The 15783-nt window shown below is 38.0% G+C and overlaps 1 non-coding gene across 1 annotated transcript; it reads right to left on the bottom strand.

The window, feature by feature from the left end:
* Window positions 1-1831: 1831 nt before the first annotated feature.
* Window positions 1832-1983, bottom strand: LOC121102812. The gene has a single exon (XR_005834928.1). It is a non-coding gene; the product is annotated as a small nucleolar RNA SNORA62/SNORA6 family (small nucleolar RNA).
* Window positions 1984-15783: the final 13800 nt, after the last annotated feature.

The raw sequence follows: 15783 nt of genomic DNA, 5'->3' as shown, positions 1-15783 counted from the left end.
ATGTCCACTATAGACGTGTGACAGATGGGGAGGTAAAAATTGATTAATGGTGGTAATAACAGAAATGGAAGGCCATACTCCCTTGGGCTCCCCTGCCATCCCTTAAGAACTCAGAATGAGTCAATCAAATAAATAAATAAATAAATAATCTTAAAAAAAAAAAAGAATTAGCCTTTATGCTGGCTGTCTCTCTCTCTATCAAATAAATAAATAAATAATCTTAAAAAAAATCAGAATGAGTCATAGTCACTGTATCTGTTTGCATTTATAATCCCCTAGATAAAATGTTGTATTTCTAAGTTTCTCTTACAATGGTGAAGTGATGAATAGGTGTGTGTGTGTGTGTGTGTGTGTGTGTATACTTACATATACATATGTGCTAATATTCTATTATATACATTATAATATATATTTATACTACTTTTTCACTTGCAAGTAAAGTCTGTTACCTAAATCCTACAGCTTGCGTTGGGATGTAACTAATTATTTCTTTCTGAATAATTCTTTCTTTCCATGCATACAGAGCACATTTGACCATAATATCATATTTGTACAACCAGATGGCTCATAAATAAATCATTATAGGATCTAAGATCCTGGGTTCTTAAGTATTATGTTATTTCATTCACCCTACATTTTAACTGCTTGGGTGTGACTATGATAAGATACACTCATGTAATATTAATGAAAGTTTAAAATTAAAAATCTCCTTTAAAAATAAGACAGTTTACTGGGTAAGTTATTATGCACGTTACTCTTCAATAGAGATCTTATGCATTGTAATTTGAAAGCAAAGACATTGGATAAGTATACACTTTTTGAAAATATGTGGATAATTTATTTATTTGAATCTATTTATCATCTTTCTCTACATCAATTTTTCTTCCCTTTCCTTTTCTAACTTGTTCATAATTGAAAACTCTTTTAAAAAGTGAAATACAGGAAGATTTTGCATAACTTTTTGTCACTTTTCCATTATAATGCCCATTTTTCCCAAACACCAAGATACAGTTGACTTCTATAGACCCCTTTAGAAAACAGCTTCTCCACACACAGAATCTTGTGTACAGCAGGTCGAATAATAAGTTCAGTAAAAGTCTGATGTCTTGCCAAGTTTGTTTATAACTCCTTAAATTCACATTTTCTCTGACCCTGAAGGGACCTTTGCCACACTATGGAGCAGGGACAAACAAGCTTGGGTTCAAATTCTGTCTTGACTGTTATTTTGGGTCTGTGACCTTCAGCAAATTAAATATTCTCTTTAACTTATGCTTTTTCATATGTAAAACAGCAATAATAATACAACCTACGTTACTGCGTTGTTCTGAGTATTAAGCAAGAACATATATAAAGCTGGTACAATACCTGTTACACGGTAATAAATATTAATTCCTTCCCCACTGTCTCTCTAAAGTAGGAGTATGGGATTTAATTTACAGAGATGTTGTGTATAATAAATAAGATTATGTATATAAGAGAATTCAAACTGTGCCTTGTGCTAAATAAATAATTTCCCTGGCTCTCTATTCCATATGTATACATCAGTCGGGATGTTGTTTCCTCTTCAAAATCCTCCCTAGACCAACACACCCTCCTGAGGTAGAAGTTACACATTATTCTTTCTGTACTCATGTAGAAACACACATGAATTTCTACCAGAATATTAAGCATATTATATTTATCTATTTATTCATCCATACATGTTTATCTTTATTATAAGATTTTATATAATATTTATTTTCTACCTGTATTTAAATTCTCCTGGAAGGTACTCTTCGTTCCCAAGATGATTTTTGTTCTTTGTTTTTTGGTTTTTTTCTTTGTTTGTTTTACTTGTAGCAAGAATTACTGTCAAAATCCACTCACTGGGATAGAACCCCTGCAGTGTTAGTGAAGACTTGCCCCTCACGCAGCACACTATCCACACCTGTGAGCTCCTCGGCTGGCCAGGGACCTCAACTCCAGCCTCTAACAATGTGCAGCCTGGGATGGCTTTAAGTCTCTTTCCTGTTTCAAAGATGGATATTATGATAGATTTTTTTTTCTCCTAAGAAAGTCCTGTGAAATCTATAAGTGTGTGATGTGCAATAAGCATTTCTCTATAAGATATATCAAATTATACAGCAATGTAGAATTCCGTGTTCAAATTATAGGAAGACTAGATATCATCAAGTCATTCATCACAATATTTATTGACTCCGTCCTAGATTCTGAGATAAAATTACAATTCTAGTATATAAGAATGCACATTGATCAAATAAACATGTGTGTGGAAGACAAATCCCACAGAGAAAAGCTATGTGATATTATGATAGCATGAAAAGGGGGACTTGGCCTAATTAAAACAGTCTAAGATCGCTTTGGAAGGAAGCGAGGATTGGACTCAGTTTGAAACATTAATAGTACATTGTGAGATGAAATAGAAGAAAAGAGACTTCCAGGCAGATGTAATAGTTGGTGCAAAATTCTTCAGTGGGGAAGTAGGTGACTAATGCAGGTGATGCTGATATCTGATACTGAGGTGGGATGTGCCAATGTCTTTTATTACCATCTTTTTCAGAGTGTAGGGAAGAGTTTCAGAGGCTTTAACTTAGCATTTTCTAATGAGAAACTTGCTCTATAGATCCCAAACCAGCATGGGAATGCTGATAACTTCCCAGTGAGTCCATCCCAGCAAATCACTGGCAGGGAGAGATATGATCACTGGTGTATCCATGATCCCAGTAGACTATGCTGACTGGACTAGTATCAGGACTTCATTACTTGTCCTCCATATACCCCCACTCTAATAGGGGATTCATGGTGAGGCTCTGGATCCCAGAGAATCAGTATCAACTTTACCCTTTGTTTAATTGTCCTTAAAATATCTGGATATTATCTTTCCCTCTCTGGATTAATACTCAAGTAAGTCACCATAGGTCCCTTGGGGGAAAGACTGTGGCATTATATATACACTCGCTCTGATGTTGCAGCATCCTCTGCCTGGGAACAATGACACCCCTTCAGAAAACGGGTTTTAGGGTTAAAAATTGGTCCAGGACTGGCAATTGGGCAAAGGGTCATAACTTTTTACTAGTGCAACTGTCGTCAGACTTCTGATCATCTTTTCAAACCCATTGCTATTGGGATGCTCATTTCTATACCGTATCTTCTACCATCAGACCTGCCCGTAGACAAGAACCATCAATGAGCTTTCCAGTAGTGTTGGTGTTCCTACCACTAGTGCATCCTGGTTGCTTTGACCAATAATATCCTACGTCCCATTCAGGGACTATAGTCACCAAGTGGGCTTCTTGGCCTTCTACAGAATAAAAACTCCATCGTAACCAATTCTTTAAATCTTTGACCCTTTCTTCTATTGTTCTTGCCAGGGCTGTAGATCTTATCCTGTAAGCGTATTTCCAATCTGATGAACAATTCCTTGTCCAAACTCATTTTCCCTTTTTGACCCAGCACCCTTAGGATCCAGTCCCATATACACTCACTAGTCTCCTGTTGGCACATATTACTTAGGTCCTGTAACTCCTTCTGCACATAGTCCCCTTTTTTCCCCTAGAAAGTTCTAGAGCTTCTCTAGCCCTGGTATGTTATGACCACACAAAGAAACATGGGTACAAATATTGAGGGGACTCTTGTTTTACTGCAAGGCAAGGTCATCTGCATCACCTTCAGGAAAGAGGACACTCACCATCCCTCAATAGGATGGGTTTGGGAGATACACAATGTTTAAAGACATCAATCCAGATGTCATCATCCCCTGAATCGGGATGCCGTTTTTTGTATCATAGTCCTGGACGCAACATAGCACACTTGCCTAATTTGAGAATAGCTTCTTATTTGGAGCTCTTATGATTAAGCTCTATGCCGTCTCTAGCTTTCTTTACCTTTCACCTTCAGAGAATGAGACCTTCTTCATATTCTGAAAAGGTGGCCCTTTGACTTTTGCACGTGCTTTTATTAAATCATAATTAATTACCCTGAACAAGAGCCATCCAATTCCATTATGTTATAATTATTACTTTTTCAACTATATTTTTTATTACATCCACTAGTGTATTTTGTTCTATAGGCATCCAATCCCAGTTCACCACTAATGAAAGTTGAACAACTGTACTTCCATCTGGCAGGGACTTTCATGGCCAAGTACTGCCAGTGATGAGGTCCTCATGGCCCGGTGGGTAGTGGTGATGCCGAGCCATCCAACTCCAACATCACACTGTAGCTTCTACTTTCTTGAACCCATCCTGGTACAATCTGAGGCAGGGCAGGTTCTCGAACGCATAGAGTGGAGTGCAGTATCCTCAGCTTCAACAATTCTTGAGGGAAGGAAGCAAACGGTATGGCAGGAGGAGAATCAGAGCTTCAGTGACATCCCATGAATGCCGGGAGATCACTCAGGGAGCTCTGAAGCTGAGCTCACTCATTGGAGTTCTCTGGCAATTGGAAGAAGGGGCAGGGTTTACGGCCTCACATCGGCAGTTACTACACGTGGGCTTCCCCGCGGAGGGAGGCATTAACTTGGGCATGGCAACCCTCTTCAGCAGAGGGCACACCCTGGAGAAGATTCCTGAGGACACCCTGTAGCAGCATTCCCAGGACTGAATAATAAGGCCCTCGGTCCTGAAGAGGAATCTGTAAGAAGCAGCTAAGAGTCCACTACAATCAAATTCGGACATATCATAAAAGGATAATGGAAACAGATAAATTTAACCTGTACGAGTGTAGTAGAATAAATTATATTAATTGTATTTGGATCAACATTTTTCACTAGATTAAAATTGAAGAGTAGCTAGATATATACATTTTTCTCATATATAGTTCTCATAGTGCTATATTCAACAAATCATTTTATTGATTTCATAGTGAATCAAGTTACATTATATTATATGTGTATATATAATGAAAAATATACAAAATATTATATAATTAAAAACACTATAATACAAATAATTATATAATACAAAACAGAGTGTGTGTGTGTGTGTGTGTGTGTGTGTGTGTGTGAATTGAACCCACCTCTCGCAGTAAATATTTTGCTACTCAAATTTGGCAAAACACAGAAGCAATAAATTGAGGATTTTATAGGTCTTATTATGGCCTGATATTATTCCATACTGAAAAAATACCAAAAACTTAATTAGGCAATTAGAGAAAAAAAGAAGTATAGTCTTTTAAAATGTCTTGTCAAAATAAAAGGGAAACCGTGGCGCCTGGGTGGCTCAGTCATTAAGCATCTGCCTTCAGCCCAGGGCGTGATCCCAGGGTCCTGGGATCGAGCCCCGCATGGGGCTCCCTGCCCTGCTGGGAGCCTGCTTCTTCCTCTCCCACTCCCCCTGCTTGTGTTCCCTCTCTCCCTGTCTCTCTCTCTCTGTCAAATAAATAAATAAAATCTTTAAAGAAAAAATAAATTAAAAAATGAAAGGGAAACTGAACAACACATGTTTGTTGTTGTTGTTAAGATTTCTGCAACGGGAGTAAACTAAGTTTTTCTGCCTCTATTAAGATATTGCTTTCTTACAATCCAATGTGTATGAAATATTCTGATAGTATAAAGACAAAAAGAAGAATTTTAATTAAGTTGTTAAACTGAATGTGTTGCTTTGGTTCATAGGAAACTGAAAAAGGGACTTGGATCTTAATATTCTATCATATTTACACCTTGACCTTCACAGAGAATAAAGGTGAAATGTGGTTCACATTCTTTCATCGAAATCGAAAAAGAAAATATGCCTCTGCTCTCTAGACGAACATGGAATTCAATAAAATAGAAAGCAGAAGTCAAGCAGAACTGGGACCTAGCGTTTCATTACACTAACCAACACAAGGTGAAATTCTGCTCAAGGATCAAAGGTAGGAGAGGCGCGTGGCTGTTGCCTGAGCGGTTAGCTGCCCAGGGCATCGAGGGCTGCTGGAGACTGACATTTCTCCCATGATTAGACAGATGTCCCCTATTTTATTTTTGGAAATGTGAAAAGCATTCTTTATATATGCATTTCTTCTTTACATGTCTCCTTCTATTACAGAAATATGGCTAGGTAAGTTTTGGAATGGTGATGCTTCGGTTATTCTCTGACGACAGAATAGATGTTGTTTCAATAAATCCCGTTATCTAAACTCCCAAACCCACTGGCAGCCGTGGCAGAGACGAACATGACAAAGAGATGGAGTGGGAGCATGTAGACCGATGGAAGCTTGAGCACAGATAAAACCTCAAACGGAATATCCTGTCGAATTTAGCAACGGTTCATCGCTTCTGCTTGTATATTGTTTATGTGAAACTGGAGCTAAATAAACCAATTCATGACCTGATTTATCTGCCAAATGGATTGAACACTTACTCTCTGCCTCAGAGGCTTGTCATTTCAGTTTAGCTTTGCAGATGGTCCATCCATTTCCCCGAAACAGAGCCACTATATAGCAGCTTGCCAGCGTTTCCTGTTATTTAAAGTTCACCCTTAAAGGACACGTAGCCGTGTTCCACTTTCTCAGCCAGGGCTCTGTGGCGGCAACCTGACACTGCTTGGTCTTTCGGGTCGTTCTAGCGGAGTCGGGTGCCCAGGGACCAACCATTTCTCTGAAGTTACTACTGGGAAAATTATAGCGTTAAAGAAATCAACTTCTATTTTTGAGAAATGACTTTATCCCACAAACCTGGAGAATCTTTGTGAATATGTTCGACAGTGAGTACGGGATGAGAGTTTGTTGGCATTTTTCTAAAATAGTTTATGTGATCAAATGCCACATGGAAGAAGCAGTTTTGCTTCATTCGGATGCTTCTCATTGGAATATTTTTATTATAAACAGAATTCTATGACTTAAAACATAAACAAGTGAGGCGTATATCCATTGATGTCAAACACTTGAAAGAGTATCTGGGGCTTTGGTGAGGTTTTATTGTATGTAGAAAAAGAATATACTTTGCACAAGGCAGACTAAGATTGCTTTTGTAAATAGACAATGACAAGGATACGGTATCAGAGAACTTCCACCTGTGACATGGTCTCACTTTCAAAACCTCCAACTCTGGAAATTTTAAAAGTCAAAATTTTATTCCTATATTAAAATGAAGGCAATATTTCATACTGAAATTTTTGTAATCAATTATTTAGTTCTACAGTTTTTATTGAGAGTAACTTGATATTAAGACTATGAAAAAACTAATTAAATGGAGATGCTTACCATCAGGGGGCTAGGTTGTGCAAGGGAGTTTAGGTGACACGGAGAATGAAAATGAATATTGAAAGGATAGTCTCAGGCAACAAAATCAAACCTCATGATTCAACCTTGACCAGCCCTTGTCAAAGGTGTAAGACGATGGGTATTATTACTATTGTACCAAGTTTATTTTCTTAGACAAAACATGGTTCTGAGGTCTATGAACTTTATTTATTTTTTAAAGATTTTATTTATTTATTTGACATCGAGAGAGAGCACAAGCCGTGGGAGCAGCAGGCAGAGGGAGAGAGAGAAGCAGACTCCGCGCTGAGCAGGGATCCTGATGCAGAACTCGATCCCAAGACCCTGGGATCATGACCTGAGCCGAAGGCAGACACTTAACTGAACGAGCCACCCTGGCACCCACGTCTATGAACTTTAATTAGAGAAATGATATAAGAAATGCCTATGGATGTCATTGAAGGGGGAAAAAAAAACAAAAAATAGGAAAGTGAGGAAAACCTTATAAGGAAATACATATGACATGTAGAATAGCTCTGCGTGCAATTTACTCATGGGTAATGCACAGCACCTATTGGTGTACCCCTCAGAAAGCTCATTGCATGGACCCCATATTAAATGTTCTGCATGTGGGTTAGGTTATGTCTCAGGACTTCTGCATGCTTTGTGTATTTAGCTTGCATAGCAAAAGTGAAATTTGTAATATTCTCTGCTATTTATTTTATCCCACAGTAATGAAATTGATTTGGAGGCAGCCAGTTTACCTATTAACTCCAAATCATTAACTTTATGTATCTTTCTCTCACTGTAATAACTTAATTTTCTTAAGCTGACACAGACAAACAGAAGGCAAACTGAAACCTATTCTAAAACAAAATGAATGCATCTGTAGGCAGTCTGTGATATTTTTATTGGTTTTTCATACATCAATGTGTCAAGAGATCATATAGAGACATAAATTACTCTGTTAGCCACGAGATTAAAATAATTCTAAACAGGCAGCAGAAAATCATCATCTATCGCTTTATCTGCTTGATTTCTGCCTTGTTGATTTAACGTTCCAAAATAAAGTTATCTGTATGAAATGTCAAATTAGTTTGCAGCTTTTCTATTTTTATGAAGACAAAGTAAAATCCATTCTTTGCATGGTGCTATCAGGAGTCTTTGCCAGGGGCTCTTCATGCTTTGACTTTACAAAGGCTCCTTAAGGAGTTTGCTGTGTGGCTCCTGAGGGGTCAGACTCTCCAGCCTCCACAGCCCCGACTGAGGCTCTTCACACAGCCCAGAAGTTTACTTGGTTTCATCAGTTATGGACTGGGGACGCTGAGGATTAAAACTTATTGGTCAACCTGTGACCTACTACTAGTTTGAACTGTGTGGGTTTACTGCATACTTTGATGTTTACCTTTTATAAGAAATCTCCATTTCATGAGAGGCAACATGCTGTAGACTATCAAGTAATAAATTGGTTGCTTCCGGTGCGGAAGTTAAGGACACTTCCACATTTAAGACGGCCTTTGGCTTACAAACACCATTCAGTATTTCCTCTGGGAGCACATATGGTCTTTTGCTCTGCCCTTCCCAAAATTGGTGTATTTGGAATTTTTGCATTTACAGAGCAGAAGAAAAAATAAAAAGTAATATTAATATTAATTAATAAAAATTAGTAATATTAATTCCCAAATTGTGGTACTTCCATGCACTGGAATATTCAGCCATAAAAAATAATGACTAGGGGTATATTCAACATTACAGATAAATCTCAAATAATTTATGCTAAGTGAAAGAAGTCTTAAGGTATATGTACTGTACAATGCCATTTACGTGAGAAAGATAAAATTATAGAGGTAGAAATAAGATAATTGTTTTCTAGGAGCTGGGGCTGGGGCTAGGGGAATGACCTCAAAGAAGCACCGAGAACCCTTTTATGGTGACGAAAATGTTCTGTATCCTGGTGCCAGAAGTGGTTATATGACTGCATATACTTGTTAAAACTTGTCAAACTGCATACTGAAAGCGGGGTGAGGAATTGACTGTATTTAAGTTGCAACTTCATACACTGGACTTAATAAAGGAACCGCGTAAATATTTATAGCTTTTATTCTGAGCAAAATTGTAATGCACCTCCAATGTAATTAGACTGAACTTTATTTAAAAGAAAGTAAGAATAATAATATATATCAGTTACACAAGAATAGCTTTTAGGGATGCCAGGGTGGCTCTGTCTGTTAAGCGTCTACCTTTGGCTCAGGTCATGATCCCAGCGTCCTGGGATCGAGTCCCGCATCGGGCTCTGCTCAGCAGGGAGCCTGCTTCTCCCTCTGCCTGCCCCCTGCTTGTGCTCTCTTGCTCGCTCTCACTCTCTCTCTCTGATAAATAAATAAATAAATAAATAAATAAATAAATAAATAAAATCTTAAAGAAGAAAAAGAATAGCTTTTTCTAGAGGAGGGTGTAAGGGGTCTGAAGAAGAAAACACAGGATACTTAAACTTGTACATAACATTTGATTTTTTAAAAACCATCTGAGGGGCACCTGGATGACTTAGTGGATAGGCGTCTGACTCTTGATTTCAGCTCAAGTCTTATCTCAGGGTTGTGAGGTCAAGCACTGGGTGTGGAGCCTTCTTACAAAAAAAGAGAAAAGTCTGAGACAAATATGATAAATTTGGTAATTTTTTGACAACAATGTATTAGATTATCAATTGCACTTATTTCTATAGTGTTTTCTTTTTCAGTGAATGCAGTGGTATTTAGTCCGGTCTTGTGACCAGGAGGGTTCTAATAATATTATCTCCTTTCTGATGAATTGGAAACAGACAAAAAAGACAACAAAAATATTTTTTCTTGGTCTTAGCTTCATTCACCTTTTCCCAGATGTGTCTCATTTTAGCTTATCTTAAATTAGAAGAGAGAAAATAAGAGGAGGAATCAACTGTGACACATACTGACTACCTGCTCAGAAACCTGTTTTCTTTGCTGCCTGGCGACATACCTGTCCTGCTGATACCAGTTTCTGTAGATTCGGAAGCATCCATGTAGTTGCATTCTGGAACAGCACAGTACACATTAGCTGCAGGCCCCGTCCATTTAGCAATCTCTGAGCTCTGATACTCCATGCTGTTTTACCCTCTTGTGGATTCTTGTAGCCAAGCCTTATGACCTGTGTACTTGCTTGAATTATTTACCTCAAATTTCATGTCTGGAGAACGTGACCTTATTTGGAAATCAGGTCATCGTAGATCTAATTATGTTACGAAGAGGTCCTAGTAGGTTAGAATGGTCTCTCTCTCTCTCTCTTTTTTAAGATTTGATTTATTTATTTGTCAGAGAGAAAGAGAGCACAAGCAGTTGGAGCAGCAGGCAGAGGGAGAAGCAGGCTTCCCGCTAAGCAGGGAGCCCAATACAGGACTCAATCCCGGGACCCTGAGATCATGACCTGAGCTGAAGGCAGATGCTTAACCGACTGAGCCACCCAGGCATCCCTAGAATGGTCTATTAATCCAATAAGACTGGTGTCTTTATATAAGGATTGGGATCCTGGTCAGAAGAAGAAACTTTAAACTCGGAGACACGCAGGGAGTACACTGTGTGACGGCAGAGGGAGAGATTGGAGAGATATAGGCAAGGAACACCTAGAATTGCCAGAAATCACCAGAAGCTAAGGAGAGGGAAAGAAGGATCCTCTCCTATAGCCAATGGCCCTGACGACACCTGACTTCAGACTTTAGCCTCCAGAACTACGAGAATATAAATTTATGTTATCTTAAAGCTACCCAGTCATTTGTTACGGTAGCCTTAGTAAAGAAATGTACCGTAGAGGCTACATATTGAAGACAGCAGATCCACAAAATGTAAGAGAAATAAATATTTTAGATTTTATGTACATTAGAAATAAAGTGTATTGTTAAGCTCTGAAATTTGTGGTTTTGTTGTTGTAGGAGCTAGTATTAGTCTAAATAATTAGTACACTTAAACTTAGGAAAAGACAGTACTCTGGATATCAACACCATTCTCTGCCTGCGGAGAATACTTCCCCCTCCACATCACACATCCTAACAGTCGGGCAAACTGAGGGCATGAATGTTTCTTTGGAAACGCTCTCTAATTCTTCTTTAGAAGTCAACAAAACATACATTATTTAAAAATCTGATTTAAACCTTCCCATGTTAAAAGTTTGGAATAGTTTTGCCAAATAATGTCTATGAGACTTAGATTGAAGGAAATAGTTGATCTGAAAGAGAGAGAGAGAGAGATTGATTGATTTAGGTAACATGTAGTGATCCTTATAGATTTCACATGACACAACCATGTCCTAATTACAACCCCCACCCCTATGCTCTAACACAGAAGAACAAGAGCTTCTCTGGGCAGTGGTGCTGGGGGTTGGGAGTAACAGCATCATGAGAGGATGAGAAGCCCATCATTTAGACTACCATGTGGGTTTATAAATCAATGGCATGGATAATGCCTTGGCAATATTGGCAGAGCCATAAATTTTTCTCCTAGTCACACAAAATAGAGGAACTCATTTCCCATCTTCTTTTGGTCTGAAATGAAATAAATCTTTATGAAAAATCTGGATGGAAAATTACACACTTTCTAATATTACCCAGTTGAGCACCTAGGTAACTAGAGTTCAGCACTAAGAATCATTTTACTTCCTCCCTAAAGATAAACACATAGGAAAACGATAAAAACAACATGAAATGTATTGTGTCTGCTCCAATCAAAACTAGTAGGGAATGTTGCCAGGTTGGAATTTGGTAATATTAAAACAGCACTTTGATTTACACATATTGTGCGTTACCATCTCTTACTCTCACAAACTGTGTGTGTGTGTGCGCGTGTGTGTGTTGTGTTACCTGGAAATATGTAGCTCATATTTGGAAAATAAGCACAGAGAGTAAAGCACAGATAAGAGTAAAACAAAGAAACTCACAGAGTCAATAATTTAAAATATAATTTAAATTGTTTTAAACTACATCATATCAAGAAGTGATTTTAATTCCCGTAGACCCAATATCAATTTTAGGATAAATCAGTAAATCTCACTCGAATTTTCATCAAAGTCCTTTAGGCAATGACATTATCGGTATATTAATGTCCTTAAATATTGCAACAGTCACTCAGCACTGTTGGGCTGAAATCGATAATTACGGCCTATTTACCGGCCTTCCTGAGACGTGGCTCCGCATCATGCCTTTGACAGCTCTCAATAACTGACCATGAATCTCCCAATAGCTAAATCGGACACTTCAGTCACCTTGGTCTGATTCTTCTCTTTTCTTTTTTTTTTTTTTTTAAAGATTTTATTTATTTATTCGACAGAGATAGAGACAGCCAGCGAGAGAGGGAACACAAGCAGGGGGAGTGGGAGAGGAAGAAGCAGGCTCATAGCAGAAGAGCCCGATGTGGGGCTCGATCCCAGATCGCCGGGATCACGCCCTGAGCCGAAGGCAGACGCTTAACCGCTGTGCCACCCAGGCGCCCCTGATTCTTCTCTTTTCATCTAAATCTTTTCAGCAATTACATTTGTACTTTTCTACTTTCAGTGTGCATTTATTTTGCTTTGATTTGTTTTGTTTAGAATCATTTTCTTCTCTCCAGCTCTACATTTAATACAATCGTAGGCTCATTGAAATGATGTCCAAGTACTCCCTTTAATCTTTATCATCACTTAAGCGAAATATCTTCTACGGATTGCAGTATTGCAAAATCAATCTTCCTTAAAGCGAATCTCTTACGCATTTCTGTTGACTCATTCATTCGTTCCATGTTCCAAAGTCTTCATTTTTCAAACTCCCTCATGTCCTGGCACCACACCCTTTCTCTGCCTTAAAGCTGCTATCCTTGAACGGCATTCATGTATCTACACAAATGGAGTAAATGTATTTTACTAACAGTCACTCAAATTTTCTAGCCTCCGAATATTTGCCCACTTAAATATGTCTTTTTTTTTCTGAAATGCTTTCCTCGTCACATGTCTACCTACCAAAAAACATTCATTCTCTAAAAAGTAATTCAAATATTATTTTGCTTTATTATATACACATGGGTCCTTGTGATGCACTTTGAATTCCGATTTGTGCTTATTTATCTATACTTTTCCTTCACCCTTAAAGTTTATTTTCCTTAAGCTTTAAGTAGAAACCATGTTATACTTATGTGTATCTTTCAGAGAAACTACAATGGAGTCAAGGACATGAAACTTTTCAAACAGTAATTATTTATTTTAATGTAATTTACAAAACTTGCAATTACAAATGTTTTACATTTCTAAACAGAAGGCTTTGACAAATAGAAAACATGGATTACATTTATTTTGTAACACTACCTCCAACCCCTTAAAGTACAGAAATATGTTACTAGAAGCATAACAAGAAACAGCTGGGAATTAATTATGAAATATTCTTATCTCCTAAAAGTAATTGACAGAAAAAAAAATATCTTTAGGAAATAGCCATAATTTGAAACACTAAAATCCCTTTTGATGAATGAAAGTAACATTATCCCATATTCTTCTGAAAACCTCACCACCAATTTCCTTGTATATTTCTATATATAACCATTAGAAGAGTAAAGAAACCACTGTGATTCATGATATGAAAGCTGGCCTCGCTTCTCATAATACTATTGCTATATTCTTGAGATAAAGAGAAACTGTGTGTGTTACATAAATATACTTAACCTATTATCTTAAGCTATAATGCAGATTTTCTTCATTTTTATACTAATTTTGGTTTTAATTCCATTTAAAACTGCTAGATATTATATTGTTTGCAAACCTACATGACCCCTGATAAAAGCTGCCTGTTGACATTTAACGTCAGACCAAATAGGAACTAATCAACTGTTGGCAATAGGTTGATGGACTGAGGGAAGTATGGCTAACACCAAGTGAGATAACTTTTGCATTTCCATTATTCTTATTTTTATGTGAACACATTTGGTAAACTATCAGCATTATCTCCATCTCTGAATATTCCTTTCCAAAATCCATATATTTTCCTGTATTTGAATATTTCCATGCTACATGTGAATATATTTTTTAAAGATTTTATTTATTTGGGAGAGAGAGAGAACACGAGCACCAGTGAGGGGAGGCGCAGAGGGAGAGGGAGAGGGAGAAACAGACTCCCCACGAAGCAGGGAGCCTGACATGGGGCTCCATCCCAGGACCCTGATATCATGACCTAAGCCAAAGTCAGATGCTTCACTGACTGGGCCACCCAGGCGCCCCTCCATGCTATATTTGAATGTTTAAGGCTTTCTCCATTTTGCACAGTAACTTTCTTCCTCTCGCCAACCTCAAAAACAAATATATTTATACTTATATTTATGTTCTTATTTATATACACACTCTCAGTAAAAACAAAAGTTCCTTCAAACTTACCTCACAATCTTGCTACTAGCCAAGAAACCCACCTTCAAACAAAATGATAAGGAAAGGTCTGATACTCATGGCATTACCCGTTGGTCCTATAACGCATCTCAGTAAATAGACGTAATTCCCCTTACCCAAAACAGTGAGACGGTTCACCAGGATTTAGGTGCAGAGCTGGAGGGATAATTAAACTTTATGAGACTGGGGTGTCATCATATACAGGGCCATGTATGCTTGGAATCAGAAAACAATATTTCTCACTGTTACATCTATTCTACTGGAAAAACATTCCTTTCTCAATTCCCTGGGATCTTCTTAATTACAGATTTTTACCCCCAAAGGAAATTAAAAAAACAAATGTTTCTACCTGGTGAACAACAGTGGTTTTATTAAACTAAAAGTTAACATTTCAACCCGGCAAATTTAAGCTTCTTGTCTACCTAAAGAAAGAAAGAAAAAAAAAAGGTGGGTAAAGTATGAAGATTTAGGTGAATGAGTGCCTATCAAAGGGAAATTCAGTTGCTACTGCAAATGGAGTTTGTGCAACCACGTGCTGCAGGACCTACAAGTGGTTAGAATCTTCAGAAATGCCAGGAGAGGGGAGCACAAGCAAAGTGATAAAACCACAGCCAAGGATCCGTGTTTCTTACAAGAGGCAAGAGGCTCATGGGGAGGTTCATATAAAAATAACAGCATAAATACTGTCCCCAACCCTCAGACCAGCCGCAGCTGTACTTTCTAGATACATATAATTAACTTTATGATGGAGCTGGGAGATGACAGACCACAGAGACAGGGTTGGATGAAGGAAAAAGATCACTAACTCAAGATTTCAGCTTTGGAGGTGAATGCAGTAACTGGTAAGATTTGGGTTTGTCCCCTCCAAGAAACTATGTGGTTTTGGTTTTATCAGGGAAGGCTGGATTGTGATAAGCAGTCTTTTCTTTGAGAAGCAGAAAGATGAGAACTTGGTGTAAGTATGTGGGATAATCAAAAGGCTAACTTCAGGGTGCATCTTTGGGCTAAATATAATCTGAGCATATACCCACTTTCTGTATTTAGGGACCATGCCATTGTTTGACTTGTCATGGGACTCAGTCCTCATTTCCCATGAGGGAATCTAAAAATTGCTATTCTGCTTTCCATGAACAAGGGTAGTACAACATTACAGTGCAGTCCTTACCTGAGCTTCGCCAATTGGATAATCCCATCTGAGATGTT

The sequence above is a fragment of the Ursus maritimus genome, unplaced genomic scaffold (assembly GCF_017311325.1).
Source record: "Ursus maritimus isolate PB19 unplaced genomic scaffold, ASM1731132v1 scaffold_15, whole genome shotgun sequence".
NCBI lineage: Eukaryota > Metazoa > Chordata > Mammalia > Carnivora > Ursidae > Ursus > Ursus maritimus.
The sequence above is the reverse complement of the archived record's forward strand: the minus strand, read 5'-3'. Positions and strand labels throughout refer to the sequence as shown.